Source organism: Bufo gargarizans, chromosome 9, assembly GCF_014858855.1.
Source record: "Bufo gargarizans isolate SCDJY-AF-19 chromosome 9, ASM1485885v1, whole genome shotgun sequence".
In the NCBI taxonomy this organism is placed as follows: domain Eukaryota; kingdom Metazoa; phylum Chordata; class Amphibia; order Anura; family Bufonidae; genus Bufo; species Bufo gargarizans.
The window spans coordinates 154,119,629-154,136,288 of NC_058088.1; the positions used below are offsets into that span (position 1 = coordinate 154,119,629).

General features: G+C 42.1%; 1 protein-coding gene across 1 annotated transcript in view; it reads left to right on the forward strand.

The window, feature by feature from the left end:
- Positions 1 to 16,660, forward strand: part of ASTN2 (astrotactin 2) — an 859,422-nt gene that overhangs the window by 12,694 nt on the left and 830,068 nt on the right. The window lies entirely within an intron of this gene.

The window sequence follows — 16,660 nt, forward strand, 5'->3', positions numbered from 1 at the left end:
GCTGTAAATGGCGCCATCCAGAGGATGGAACTGTGCACCCATGTGCGATAAGGCAGTGATAAAATGGACGTACCGGTTTGTTCGATGGCGGGAAGCAGTTAAATTACAAACCCAACAGGAGGCAACGGAGCGTTAGAGAAGGATGAAAGGAAGGCTCTCTCCAGGACAGAATGATGGCTGATAAAAGTGAATACTGCAACTGCTCTTCAGACCTCACTCCGAGAAGATGATGTTACATTATGGACTGATAAAAAAAAAAAACGGACACAGTGACAGCAAAAAGATCGTCTCCAAGGTTGCAGACTTTGAGTCTCGAAGTGATGAAGACTAGGTCCCCAAGTCAGGCTTTTGGTTACTAAAATATAGTCAACTAATAACACGACCAAATTGCGCTTTGGTCAATGCCTGCTAAAAATCTGTATTGTAGTCCACAATTACGGTATAGATATTCCTAATGAGATACCATACAAGCCACAATACAGCCGCATCCATGTGGACCGATACATGGGGGGCAAAGATAAGTACTATGCTACACTACTGTAAGGGGGTTTATTTTCCCCATAGCATATGATTATTGTACTGTAAACCAGTGGGAAGAGGCGGGTTTTCATGACTATGAAAATTGTAGATTCACACTGAAGGCATCAAAACTATGAATTAACACATGTGGAATTATATACATAACAAAAAAGTGTGAAACAACTGAAAATATGTCATATTCTAGGTTCTTCAAAGTAGCCACCTTTTGCTTTGATTACTGCTTTGCACACTCTTGATGAGCTTCAAGAGGTAGTCACCTGAAATAGTCTTCCAACAGTCTTGAAGGAGTTCCCAGGACACTACTGAAGCCTTGCATGGCTGGCATGGTTGGCATGGTTAACTCCCTGCTGCTGTGTGCACAGGGCAGCAGGGAGAGTGTGAAGTCCTATTCACCCTGATAGATCTCTATTAGAGTGAATAGAACAAGGGTTCTAGCCCCCTAAGGGGGCTAAAAGTTTTTAACCCTTTCTACCCCGGGCCAGTTTTCACCTTCCTGCCCAGGCCATTTTTTGCAAATCTGACATGCGTCACTTTGTGGTAATAACTTTGGAACACTTTTATTTATCCAAGCCATTCTGAGAGTGTTTTCTCGTGACACATTGCACTTCATGATAGTCATAAATTTGAATCAATATATTTCACCTTTATTTATGAAAAAATCCCAAATTTACCCAAACTTTTGAATAATTCGCAATTTTCTAAATTTTAATTTCTCTGCTTTTAAAACAGAAAGTGATACCTCATAAAATATTTATTACTTAACATTCCCCATATGTCTACTTTGTGTTGGCATCATTTTGTAAATGTCATTTATTTTTTAGGACGTTAGAACGCTTAGAATTTTAGAAGCAATTCTTAATATTTTTTTGAAAATTTTCAAAACCCACTTTTTAAGGACCAGTTCAGGTCTGAAGTCACTTTGTGGGGCTTACATAGTGGAAACCCCCATAAGTGACCCCATTGTAGAAACTACACCCCTCAAGCTACTCAAAACAGATTTTACAAACTTTGTTAACCCTTTAAGTGTTAGAGGAAAATGGAGATGAAATTTCTAAATTTCACTTTTTGGGCAGATTTTCCATTTTAATCCATTTTTTTTCTTTAACACATCGAGGGTTAACAGCCAAACAAAACTCAATATTTATTACCCTGCATCTGCGGCTTACAGAAACACCCCACATGTGGTAGTAAACTGATGTAAGGGCACACGGAAGAGCGAAGAAAGAAAGGAACTCCATATGGTTTTTGCTGGACTGGTTTTTAGATGCCATGTCCCATTTTAAGCCCCCCTGATGCACCCTTACAGTAGAAACTTGGTACTATTTTGGGGTACATCTGATTTTTAATTGTTCTATATTAAGGTTTTTTTTTAGGCAAGGTAACCAAAAATGGCTGATTTGGCACTGTTTTTTTATTTTTTACAACATTCATCTGACAGGGTAGATCATGAGCTATTTTTTATAGAGCAGTTTGTTAGTCGCAATGATATCAAATATGTCTACTTTAATTGTTTGTTTGTTTCAGTTTTGCATAAATAAAGCATTTTTGAAAAAATAATTGTTTTTGTGTCTCCATTATCTGAATGCCTTATATATTTTTTTTCTGACGATCGTCTTGTGCAGGGGCTAGTTTTTTTGCAGGAAGAGACGTTTTTATAAATACCATTTTTGGGTACATATGATTTTTTGATCATTCATTATTACACTTTATGGGGCAAGGTGACCAAAAAATTTGGTAATTTTGGCACAGTTTTTATTAATTTATTTTTCCAGCGTTCACATGAGGGGTTAGGTCATGTGACATTTTTATAGAGCAGATCGTTATGGACATGGCAATACCTATAATGTATACTTTTTCTTATTTATTTAAGTTTTACACAATAATAGCATTTTTGAAACAAAAAAAAAGATGTTTTGGTGTCTCCATAGTCGTAGAGCCATAGCTTTTTTACTTTTTGACCGATTGTCTTAGGTAGGGTCTCCTTTTTTGCGGGATGAGGCGACATTTGTTTGGTACTATTTTGGGGGGCATACACCTTTTTGATCGCTTGGTGTTTTTTTTTTTTTTTCAGGTTGTTACGGACGTGGCAATACCTAATATGTCAACTTTTTGATTTTATTTATTTCATTTTAACACAAAAATAGCAGTTTTGAAGCAAAAAAAACATATTTTAGTGTCTCCATTGTCTGAGAGTGATAGCTTTTTTTATTTTTTGACCGATTGTCTTAGGTAGGGTCTCATTTTTTGCAGGAAGAGGTGACGGTTTGATTGGTACTTTTTTGGGGGGCATATGCCTTTTTGATTGCTTGGTGTTGCAATTTTTGCGATGTAATATGTATACTTTTATTTTTATTTTACTTTAACACAATAATAACAAATAAAATGATGTTTTAGTGTCTCATGTTCTGAGAGATATTTTTTTTATTTTTTGAGCGATTTTCTTATGTAGGTGCTAATTTTTTGCAGGATGAGGTGACTGTTTTATTGTAATTTATTGGGACATACGCCTTTTTGATCGCTTGGTGTTGTTCTTTCTGTGCTGTAAGGTGACAAAAATGGCTTTTTTGGACAGTTTAAATTTTTTTATGGTGTTTATCGGATGGAGTGGATCATGTGATATATTTATAGAGTCGGTCGTTACGGATTCGGCGATACCTAATATGTGTTTTTTTTTATTATACGATCAGGGGAAAAGGGGTGTTTTTTTCTTTATTTACTTAATATTTTTGTTAACAGTTTTCAACTTTTTAAACTTTTTTCTGACTTTAACTTTTGGGGGTCTGATCCCCTCTGCAATGGATTATAATACATCTGTATTGTAATGCATTGCCTGTTAGTGTATTACACAGAGTAAGGCCTCATGGACACGACCGTTGTTGTTTTGCAAAATACGGATGACATACGGATGTGTTCCGTATTTTTTGCAGACCCATTGACTTGAATAGGACCTCAAACCGTGATTTTCAAGTTTTTTTTTTTCAGCATCAAAATGCAAGGAAAATTATGCATATGTGGTATCGCCGCATAATGAACTCCGTAAAAAATAAATTTAACTGTGGCAAAATTGTTGTGTTTTTTTTCAATTCGACCACCTTTGCAATTTTTTTCCCCACTTCCCACTACATTCCATGCAATATTAAATTGTGGCGTTGGAAAGTACAACTTGTCCCGCAAAAAATAGGCCCTCGTATGACTGTGAACAGAAAAATAAAAAGGTGTTGGCTCTGAGAAGCGAAAAACGAAAACGTAAAGTAAAAAAAACCTGGGTAGAAAGGGTTAAACTCTTGGGAAGTCCTTTTAAGTCAGTTGTACGCCATCTATTTTTATTTGAGACATTAAATCCAAAATCTACAAATAAGTGAAAAAAAAAAAAGCCGGAGTTCTTCTTTAAGTGGTATGCAAGCTAAATTGTAAATCGTACTTGAGTGTTCTCTCATTGTGACCCCCCAAAACACCTTCCCCCCCCCCCATTTTCTATATGTTTGCTATATATTTATATGTTCTACTAGGGATCGACCGATTATCGGTTTTACCGATATTATCGGCCGATATTCAGGATTTTGTCCGTTATCTGTATCAGCATATATTTTGCAGATATTCCGATAACGAATCGGGACCACGGATCGCACTGCTAACAGCGCTCTCCGTGTTCCCTCAGCAGCACAGGGGAGAAAAAAACAGTGTCTCCCTCCCCTTGTGCTGCTGCTGCCACCAGTGAGAGGAGGGAGGACAAGAAGAGGGGAGGGGCTGTGGTCACTGCGCCACCAATGAAGAGAACTCTCTCATTCATTAATATACAGGAGACGGGAGCTGGCTGCATAATCACATAGCCGGCTCCCGACCTCTATGAGCAGTAGCTGCGATCTGCGTTAGTTAACCCCTCAGGTAACGCACCTGAGGGGTTAACTGCCGCGGATCGCAGCTACCACTCATAGAGGTCGGGAGCCAGCTATGTGATTCTGCAGCCAGCTCCCGCCTCCTGTATATGAATGAATGAGAGAGTTATCTTCATTGGTGGCGCAGTGCGCCCCCCAACCCAAGTATTAGACATTGGTGGCGCAGTTCAACCCCCCAAACTCCATTATTAAAGACATTGGTGGCGCAGTGCGCCCTCCCACCCAAGTCCCCCAGTATTAATCATTGATGGCAGTGGCCACAGGGTCCCCTCTCCCCTCCTCCTCAGTGGCAGCTCTAAAAAATCTATATCGGTCGATCCCTATGTTCTACTTTTTGGTAATGACCCTAGGAACTCAACTTTTACCAACAACTGAAGCTTAAAACTGAGCACAAAAGTCCAACTCATCAGATTTTTTACAGAACCAGTGGACTGACACATCTTTCCCTCCTGTGCCCCAATGAATAAGTTCTGTGATAATGCATTAATATTCTGCAAATATCCTTGTGTCTTTGCTTCTTTTTCAAATATATGCATACAAAGAAGGCAAAAATCATGTGTAAACATAAAAAGAAGGCAAAAATCATGTGTAAATGTGTAAATCATATGTAAAAAAATGAATGAAAGGTGATTACTTTGTATAAGTGAAGTCTGTGACATGGTCACTTCTTGTATTTTAAATCTTTGCAGATTTTAATAACATCTTTATTACTTAAGTAGATCTTCACCAAATTCCATAAGTTTACCTATCTTTGGTCTATAATATCTAGGTGTGCTGTGTGCAGAACCTCCAGTGTACTTCTATGACATGTAACTTCACACTGCTCTCCCGTCTCCTGTTTGTAATTGCTTATAGGTAGAAGCCTTTTACAAGCAGGAGGCAGGGGAGACAGACCGAAGTTGCCTCACTTAGGGCATACAGACTCTGCAGTGTGAACCAGGGTATAAAAGTATTATGTCACTGCTCTACCACTTGTTGCCTCTAGATAGGATTCAGAACCGAGCAATTGCAGTGTGATAATATTCTGCTAGAGGTATAATGGAAAATGTAGTCTACATTAGGAGAGCCCTATTAGAGGGGAAGAAGGAGGCAAGAAGAACGACAACCCATAAATGGCACATCAATCATAAAGTATACACAAGGCATATATAAGAGCCCCTATATTATTCTTTAAAGGTGTTTCCTTCCTCAGGATAGGTCCTCAATATCAGATTGGCGGGGGTCCAACTCCCAGCACCTCAGCTGTGCAAAGAAAACTCAGAGCTTGTGCGAGCTCTGCATTCTCTTCACTGTTTACCTGCTACCATCGACATGGTGGCGAGCAATGTAATTACAGCTCCTCCATCCCATTCACGTGAAAGCTTCAGAGCAATTGTAGTTACTTTCCATATTATTTAAGGTCCATTAACACGTCCGTGTGTTTTGCGGATTCGTGGATACGCAAAACACGGACATCGGCGATGTGCATTCCGCATTTTGTGGACCGCACATCGCCGGCACTTAATAGAAAATGCCTATTGCGGACAAGAATAGGACATGTTCTGTTTTTTTCGGGATCGGAAGTGCGGGTCCGCAATTCCGGATCCGGGCCCCATAGAAATGAATGGGTTTGCATTTCCGTTCCGCAAAGTGCGGAACAAAATTGCGGACGTGTGAATGGACCCTTAAGTGAATGGGACGAAGGAGCTGTAATTACACTGCTTGTCGCTTAAAAGTTGATTGCGACCAGGTAAACGGTGAAGAAAATGCGGCACTCATCGGCGGGGTGCTGGGAGTTGAACCCCCGCCGATCTGATATTGATGACCTATCATGATAGGGCATCAATATGCAGAAATGGTGTATGCTACATTATATAGGCAAAAAAAGTATTTCCAGAAGTAAACCTATAGAAAGTGCGATTTTCTTTAGGTGGTCTTAATATTTTAACCCTTTTGGGACACAACCTAATTTAATTTTTTCAATTTTGCTTTGTCTTCCCTGCCTTCCAAGAGCCATAATTTTTTTCATTTTCTGTTTCATTAGCTGCATAAGGGCTCATGCACACGATCGCATGTATTTTGTGGTCCGCAAAACACAGATCCGCATGAAATGCAAATGACGTCCGTGTGACATTCATGTCCGCAATTGCGTGTGACATTCATGTTGCGTCTGTTTTTTTTTTTTTGCAGATCCATTGTAACAGTATCTATCCTTGTCCACAAAACGGACAAGAATAGTACATGTTCTATCTTTAGAGCAGGGCTACGGAATGGACATACGGATGCGGACAGCACACTGTGTGCTGTCCGCATTTTTTGCGGAACCATTGAAATGAATGAGTCCGCATCCTATCTGCAAAGAAAACGGAATAGACACGGAAACAAAATACGTTTGAGCCCTAATGTCTTGCTTTTTGCAGGGCAAGTTGTATTTTTAATGGCACTATTTTACTATAGCTTGTTATGGAAAAAGGAAAAATAATATTTGTGGGGTGAAATTGGAAAAAAAAGACTATTCCGACAAGATTTTTGGGGGTTTTATTTTTGCAATGTTCACTGTGTACCAAAAATTACATGACAACTTTATTCTGCAGGTCAGTACGATAACCACAGCTACTGAACGGCTCCCTCGATCTGGGTGCATGGGGGCCATTTGGGCCCTAGAAGCGCAGCACTTTGGGGAAAGCTGCCTCAGCAACGTAACTGTACATCGTGGCGCAGATTTGTACTGTACCTATGAAACTGACTAACCTGTTGCATATGCGTTGGCAGCTGAAGACATCTGTGTTGGTCCCATGTTCATACATGAGATCGAGGTTGCCGTTCACTTGCTGTGGTATCGTACTGACCTGCAGAATAAAGTTGTCATGTCGTTTTTGGCACACAGTAAGGCCTCATGCACACGACCGTTGTTTCATTCCGTGTCCGTTGTTCCGTTTTTTCGTGATTTTCTGCGGACCCATTGACTTTCAATGGGTCTGTTGAAAACTCGGCTAATGCACCGTTTGTCATCCGCGTCCGTGATCCGTTGTTCCAGTCCGTCAAAAAAATATAACCTGTTCTATTTTTTTCACGGAAAACGATTCGCGGACCCATTCAAGTCAATGGGACCGTGAAAAAACGTGGAGGCACACAAGATTGTCCTCCGCGTCCGTTTTTTCCTATCATTTGCATGGCAAACTTGACTTAGACTTTTTTTTAACTTTCCTTCATGTCTAGTGATTCTCCAAAAATAAAGGAAGTAACACGGAAACAAAAACGGACACAGATCGCTGGACAACGGAACCCCATTTTGCGGAACGGAACACAACAACGGTCGTGTGCATGAGGCCTAAACATCGCAAAAACTAAACCCCAAAAATCTTGTTGGAATAGCCTTTTTTTTTTCTAATTTCACCCCACAAATTACTTTCTTTTCCTTTTTCCAATACAAGCTATAGTAAAATAAAAATTAAAAAATACAACTTGTCCCGCAAAAAGCAAGACTTTATGCAGCTAATGAAATGCAAAAAAAAAAAAAAAAGATGGCTCTTGGAAGGCAGAGAAGTAAAAACATAATTGAAAAAATAAAATTAGGCCGTGTCCCAAAAGGGTTAAAATATTATGATTTTCTATATGTTTACTTATATGTTATACTTTATATTAATGCCACTAAACTAATGGGAAAGTAAATCTGTCGCCATCAATCTCCTTTGATTAAGAGTACATCAGAATTCTCAGTCGGCCACATTACTCATTGGGAACAGAAGTGCTTACTTAGTTATTTACCCGCGCACTCGTTCTCTCCCTACATTATAAACAGCGTCTCAAGAAGAAAGGGGGGAGGACAGATTTATTCACTCCGGCGGTTCAATAAGAAAAATGGATGCTGGCACTAGTTCTTTTGGAGAGAGGACTATTTTGCAGCACTTCTTTCCTAGCACACTCATGATTTGGATTAATTCTCCTTTATAATAGTGTGATTTTTATGTGGAACTCTCAGAGCTACAAAAACATTCCTTCATTCTTGGTTTTCAATCGAGCATAAATTTTTACCTGATGTAGGGAGTGATAACATCATTTTGTGCTGGATTCATTTATCTTAACAAAATCCTTTTAGCTTGCATTCAATTTTGTAAGCAGTCGGTGCATATCCTCCCCCTTCCCCATGCAATTCCTCTTCACCTTGGCTGTAGCCTCATTCACGTCTCTGTTAGGAGATCTAGCAGGCTGTTTCGGCACAGACCAGCCTGTTCGATCTCGCAGGACCCGGCTTTGCCAGATCCTCAACTTAACCGCTGGATCCCCGTTGACTGCAATGAGTTCTGGTGGTGATCTGGCCGATTTCCGGCATAAATGTCGGGTTTTGGCTGGACAAAAACTGTTGCATGCAGCATTTGCGCCATATCAGGCAGCTGGATCTCCAAAACGGAAATGTAGCCTAAACCTTTGTATCTAGTGAGTGGGGCAGATAGGAACATGGACGCTGCTCTCTCTAAGCCACACAGAACCACAACAAATGAATATTAAAGGGGCTGTCCACCTAATGTTTTTTTTAACACTCCCGACATAATCCACCAAACCCCTGGCACTTTAGTTTTGGCACTTCATGGTCACCCACAGGGCTCTACCTGGCACACAAGAAATGACTACCAGTCATTGGTTGCAGCGGTTTTCTGAAGGGGCATTTTGACATTTGGAGATATTCATTGTCCCTTCTATCTTGACTAGACTTATCTGAAAATCCACCTCAAGATATGATACTGCCACCACATGTCCACCACATAGTAGTTCATAGAGTCTTTAGGCATTGACCATTGAAACCCTTTTTTCATCAAGAAACAGCCATACTGTATGTCCTATTAGGACATGTAGATGTGGAAATTGGGGGGAAGTGTTAAAGGGGTTGTCCGGGATTGGGGACATTGGTGTAATAGTACTAGAGTGACATACATATTACATACATGCATGTCCTACCTTTGCCACATATTTCTGAAGCCCCGTTTTCATATAGGAAATTCTTAGCTGGAAGTGACAGAGGTTTTCTTATACTCGGTGACGTATCTAGTCTCTTGCAGGCGAGCTGGAGCCTCTTCTTCCGGCTGCTCAGGGAGCCCGGTGACGTCACCGGCACTGATGGGCGGCCTTTAGCGCTGCTCTAGCCAGTAAAATGTCTAGGGCAGCGCTAAAGCCCGCCCATCAGAGCCGGTGACGTCACCGAACACACTGCCGGGCTGAAGCCTCCGCTCGGCAGTGTGTTATTGTAAACAAAAGAGCCTTTGCCCTGCGCGATTTAGTGTGGGGCAAAGGGGAGCATCGGAGCATGAACTGCTCCGATGCTCAAGTCAGGGCGGCTGCCTGGGGGAAAATGGAGGTTTGTCCGGGTTCAGCTCTGAACCCGGACAACCCCTTTTAAGCAGTGTGTCACTTACGCGTGCATGTTTTTTAGTTTTCTGACGTAGTCATTAGCTGTCGTCTCTTACCACCCTTGACGGCATTCTCCCTACAAAGAGTAATGGAGACAAGCTGTCAGTCAGAGGTAGGAGAGCGGCAGAAGCCTGCAGCTTATGAATACACTGGGCTGACTTACACACTGAACAAAGTTCTACAAGCTGAAACATGTTCACACTGCTGAAATCATCATGTTTCTCTACTCTATGTTGGCCTCAGAGAGGGTATCGGAAACAGGCTGACAGGTTCTCTTTATTATTCCTAAGCGTGCACCATTTTTGATACAATAAAAAAGTATTGTGATACTCGATACCACGCAAAAAAAATAAAGCTGCGTGCATTCCGCATTTTATGGAACGTCTGGCCCATAATAGAACAGTCCTATCCTATTTTTTGGGGGGACAAGGTGACAAAAAAAATGGCAAATCGCATGTTTTTTTTATTAATTTCTTTCTGTTACGGCGTTAACCGCATAGGAGATATTTTTGAAATATTTTAATAGTTTTGATTTTTTGAATGTGGAGATATGTCATATGTTTATAGAACTCTATTAGGGGGAATAGCACTTTACACTCTCCCTGCTGTCCAAGGCTTCAGTAGCATCCTGGCCGCTAGGACTCTGATCGGAAGCTGCCACTGCCACCAATGAGGAGGAGGGGAGGGGACCCAGTGACCACTGCCACCAATGAGGAGGAGGGGAGGGGACCCTGTGACCACTGCCACCAATGAGGAGGAGGGGAGGGGACTCTGTGGCCACTGCCACCAATGACTTTAATACTGGGGGGTTTGGGGGGGTGCACTGTGCCACCAATGTTTTTAGTATTGAGGTTGGGGGGGGCGCACCTGGGGGATTAATTGCCACGGATCACAGCGCCCTGTCATAGAGGTGCCACCGGCACCTGCTGCCTGTGTTTGAATTAATGGATTAGTTAGCTTCACTGCTGGCACAGGGACCACAGCCCCTGCCCTCCTCCGTCCCGCTCTCTCCTCATTGGTGGCAGCGGCACAGTGCGGAGGGAGAGACTCTCTCCTTCTCCACTGTGCTGCTGAGGGAACATGGCGCGCGCTGAGAGCTTATAACCATGCTATAAGGGAAAATAATACAATCTACACTACAACTAACCCAAACCTGAACTTCTGTGAAGAAGTTCGGGTCTGGGTACCACAGTCAGTTTTTTTATCACGCGCGTGCAAAACACATTGCACTCGCGCAATAAAAACTGAACATCGGAACGCAATCGCAGTCAAAACTGACTGCAATTGCGTTCCTACTCGCGCAGGTTTGCCGCAATGCATCGGGACGCATCCGGACCTATTCCGGACATGCTCGTTTGCAAGGGGCCTAAAGGAGACAAAAAAAAAAGAGCATTTCTCACCTCACCGATTTCCCACCACTTCCATTCCAATGCTGTTCCAGTCCTCACTACTCTCCACCTCCTGGTCCCAGCTGGACACACAGGAAAATACTGAAAATGCTTGCGCAGCCAGTCAATGACCAGATTATTGACCCTCCTCAGACAGTTGGCTGAGCAGACATTTCAAGTCATTTCCTATGTGTCGTGCAAGGACCAGGAAGTGTAGTTTTATTTAGTATTCTCCCCATTAACTTTGCATATGATCTCCAGTTTAACTAGTCAACATCAAAGATGGAAAGGACCCCTGTCATAATGGGCTCTGCAGTGTTTTTCCTAATATTTTTCTTAGACATTGGCCTACTGTACAATTACTATTATGCTGCACCCTGACGGAAAAGTGGTGCAAGTTGGTGCGTCTAGTTTTAGAGAACGTTTCTGTGCCTAGTCCGAAAATGGGTAGGACTAAATGGAAAAGATTTTGGCCCAACATGCAACCTTTTGTGCCACAATTCCAGCATAAAATTGTGTCTCAAATTAGGTAAGCAAAAAAGGTCCGACATGATTATTTCTGATTCCAGCTTTTACATAAGAAATGTCAGCATTTTCATGGCTCGTAGCATTTCCATAACCACTGTATATATTAAGCTTCTGAACCCTTTATAGGAATAGATATTTGCACTTGGAATTTAATCATCTATTGATGACTCTGCCTGAGGACACATATGTCCTTAGACAGAACAGTAGCCCAAGCTCCAATCACAGTTACAGGTGGAGAACACTTAAAAATGCATAAAACATAGAACAGTGACTATGAAATATAATTCATGTCCATTTTTCCAGTACTGGATATGCTGTCCGAAGTGGGTATCTCCCCAAAAATGATTTGTGTATGTTATATTTCAAGGCTTATTTAAAGGGGTTTTCTGGGTTGATGAGATGTCTGGTTGACATAAAAAAAGCTAGCTTCAAATGCTCTAATTAAAAGGGGTTCTGCAGTTTTTTTAAACTGATGATCTATCCTCTGGATAGATCATCAGCATCTCATCCGACACCCGGGACCCCTGCCGATCAGCTGTTTGAGAAGTAAGCGGCGCTAGCAGTAGTGCCGCGGCCTTCTCGCTGTTTACCGCAGGCCCAGTGACGTCACGACTGGTATCATTGGCCTGGGCGCGGCTAAGCTCTGTTCACTTGAATGGACCATAGCTCTGCCCAGGCCAGTGGATACTAGTCGTGACGTCACTGGGCCTGTAGTATACAGTGAGAAGGCTGGAGCGCTGCTGCCTTCTCAAACTGCTGATCGGTGGGGGTCCCGGGTGTCAGACCTCCGCCGGTCAGATGCTGATGATCTATCCAGAGGATAGATCATCAGTTAAAGCAAACTGTAGAACCCCTTTAATTTGCTGAAGTGAGACAAGTCCTTTAAGTTGCCTATTCTTGACAAGAAACTCACAATGTCTTATTTTTTTTAAAAGAACAGACATTGTGGCTGTACATTAGGTGGTAATGGCTTGCCTTTGATCCGCCCCACCTAGTGGAGAACATTCTGCTCTCTATGCCGATAGGAGTTTGTAAGCTATTGCTTGTGGTTTGTAGAAAAGCATGGTCTCTCCATTAATATGATATGCATCGGGCTCATGAATATCTTGCCATAATAGGGGTCATGTTTCTATACTTTCTGCTGTATCTTTGTTCTTTTTATGCTAATGGCATCAGGGGCAGGATGCCAAAAACAAGACAAACAATAATAGAAAGCAAAATAATGTAAAAAGACGGCGCATACAAGAAATATTATTGCATTTTTAAGCATTATTTTGAGTACTTTTATCCAACATTACTGTGCTGTCACAATACGCGTTGTTTATTCATTCAGTGTATTGCTTGTGTGTAATGTTGTGCTTTTTTTGACACCGTTTTTTTAAGGCTTTTTTCCTATAAGGGAGCCTATGGAAAAAAACGCCTATACAATGCCATACTTAGATTATGCTTGGTTTGGACAAAAATGGCATGAACTAAAAAAAAAAAGCATCAAAACTGAGGAAAAGACCCCGCCAGAATTGCACTGGTCATAGTGCAATTCATAGTTCACTAAGGCCCCTTTCACGCGAGTGAGTTTTCCGCGGGGGTCAATGCGTGACGTGAACGCATAGCACCCGCACTGAATCCTGACCCATTCATTTCAATGGGTCTGTGTACATGAGCGTTTTCTTCCACGCATCAGCTCTGCGTTGCGTTAAAAACGCAGCGTGTTCTATATTCTGCGTTTTTCACACAGCCCTGGCCCTATAGAATCAAACGGGGCTTCAGCGAAAAACGCATTGCATCTGGAAGCAAGCGCGGATGCGATGCGTTTTTCACTGATGGTTGCTAAGAGATGTTGTTTGTAAACCTTCAGTTTTTTATCACGCGCGTGAAAAACACATCAAAACGCATTGCACCCGCGTGGAAAAGACTGAACGCAATCACAGACAAAACTAACTGAACTTGCTTGCAAAATGGAGCGAGTTTCACTGAACGCATCCGGAGCCAGAACGTCAAGCTCGTGTGAAAGAGGCCTACAGCTAACATCTGGCCGCATTTTTTTTTTTTATCATTTCAAGACAAGGGTCATCTCTAATAAAAAAATCAAAAGTGAACATGCACAGAATATCAGTATAAGTTATCGGCTATCGGCCTGAAAGTTTACAGGTTATCGGCTCTAAAAAAAAAATCAATATCGGTCGATCCCTAACCGTGACCTGGGTGGAAAGTCAATTCCTCTGTGCGGGAGACATAGCTCCAGTGTAGCCTGCACAAATCAAATTGCAACTTTTGAGGATCCACCACCACATCCTGTAACATAACAGATTTTAATCAGATCACTAAATCTCTGTGCTTTTGCATGTGGATGTCTGCCAGCCAGTCCACCAAGTAGCCCAGTTGGTGTCCTGCCCGGGTTAAGCAGTGTATCTGCTCCTATGGTCATCAGACTCATTCTGCCTGCCAAAACTGGCTCGCTTTTGAGGCACTCCTGAGGCATGCCAGGGCTGCACCATTCAATGCATTGTCTGCTTTAAGTTATATCAATGTAATTTGGGCAAGAGGGGCCTATGTATTTTCTCTACTGTTTGGAGATGCCTTGGCATGGGCGTTACTATTGCCTTTACAGTGGTGTCCTTCCTAGCTGCCTTCTGTAAAGCCTTTGAGGAACCTAGTTGCACTCACTCTGTCATACATGCTGTTTTTTATCTGAGACATGGAAATCGTACAGTAGGGAAATATGCTATCCAGTTCCATATCCTAGCATCTGAACTCTCCTGGAATGACAAAGGTCTTCAAAACACCTGACAAACAGCTGGCAGGGCAAGATTTTCCCTCTTTTCTTGAACTGTTATACCTATAAGGGTGGACCTATGTTTCAAGGAGAGAACTCTTCTTACATGCTCATAGTCTTTATCCCTCCACCATAGGAGTGTTTGGTGGAATCTATGCAACTAGGATGCTCTTTCTTGACCCCGCAGGGGTGCTTGTATCGTGGATTAGGTCATCTCTCTTGCTGCTGTCATCAATTTCTTGTCAAACAAGGACTCTTGGACCTAAGTGAGGATAGAGGAATTACCTTGGGTCTAACTATATTCTCCACTGTAAATAAATGTTTAATTCTTAACCCCTCCTACTCTCTCCATTAGCACTTACTCTCTATCCTACCAAGTTTATTATGTATTTTCCACAGGTTTTCCTACCAGAACCATTGACTGCCATTGTGAATGACTCTGAAATTCTTCATGGACTAATCTGTCACCATACTGAGCAGGTGACACACCAAATTTAGGAGTCCCTTATTTGAAAATATTTCACTTTGGGTTCTGCCTTACTCCAATAATTGGGTGCTTCAGGGGCTGCTATAGCTAAAATTTCTGTGATTAATCATTGACTAGTCACCCAGTTTGTTGCCAGAAATATTTCAAGAAATTATTCTCTGCCAGTTTACTACATTTTCATAATGACTTGGATTGTTGCACCCTAAAATAATGTGAACTACCAAAGTGTTTCCTTTGTCCTTGCCAAATCTGTGGTGGTTTGCCTTCATCAAGGAAAACCTGAAAAGAGGACTAAAACTTTATATGTCCTGCAGCTGCCAATTTCTTCTTTGTGAAGAAGAAAGTTGGGTCTTTCAAACCATATATTGATTCTGAACAAAAAGATTGATACCCATTACTACTCATCTATGAGCCTTTTGATTGGATCAGAGGGGTCTGCACGTTTTCAAAGCTAGATCTTTGTCGAACTCATAACTTGATCTGGTTTAAGGAGAGAGATGAGTGAACAACTTCATTCAACACCCGGGATAGTCACTATGAGCACTTTCTGATGCCCTTCGGGTTTTGTTGTGCTCCTGTGGTATTATAGGACTTTGTCAAAAGGATTTTCAAGTTCTCCGCTCACTGGTCAAGAGACACCGATGTGAAGCACAGAGGGGTCAGGGAAAACGGTAGTCAGGTACAAGCTGAAGTCAAGGGTCAGGTCAGGCAGCTGAAGATCAGTACAAGCAACAGACAGAGGTCAAATCCAGAGACAAGTAGCTATCGATACACAAACAGGTAAAACAAGACAATGGCGCACCTTAGTAGGACACTTGACAACTAGAATTTGTTGCTTGGACAGCTACCAACAGGGCAGAGGCACAGCAGGCCTGGGCCTGTATGAAGTAGAAGGGCAGCTGATCCCACTCGAAGCAACGATTGGCATGGACTGCCAGATTATAGGAAATAGTGCTCCAGCAGCCATACTTGCTAGGAGTGCTCCAGCAGCCATACTTGCCGGGAGAAGAGAGCCGGCTGGAAGCACAAACCACTGGCCTAACATTACTATTGTTCATCCATCTCTCTTCAGTTGGAGTGGATGCCATTCTATCCTAGCAGTCTGAGGAAAGTACATTTCATCCAAGTGGCTTTTTACCCTATAAAGTTCAGTCCTGCTGTTCTTTATGTGTGTGGTCCGAGTTGTCAGATTAGATTTCGGTCTTAAGAGATGCTGGATACCTAAAGAGGATGTTAATGCTCCATTTATTTTCAGGAAATGACATGCAAAGTACTGTCTCCGTTCTATGATGAGATCTTCTGGAAGGTGCACTGAAAGTGAGTGTACTGTTACTCATCTGCCCATTGTCCAGGCTGGCTTTTGTACATCTCTGTCCCACACCAAACTCTGGTCCGGCCCTCCTGCACCATGCACTGCAGTAGCCAGCACATGAAGGTGATGTCAAGAGTGGCAGATTTAAAAACACTTCCTGATCTGCATACTAGATTATAGGTATTGTGCTTATTTTACCTTTTTTAACCCAGATTTTTGTTAGTTACCTCATTCTTGCTGACCCTTGGACATTTCAATGGCTTGTTTATTGTTGAAACCTGCAGTTCCATGACTTTCACTCCGGTTTGCTTGATACTTTGCTTTTGTCTTTTCTCCTTGGATTGCTAACTC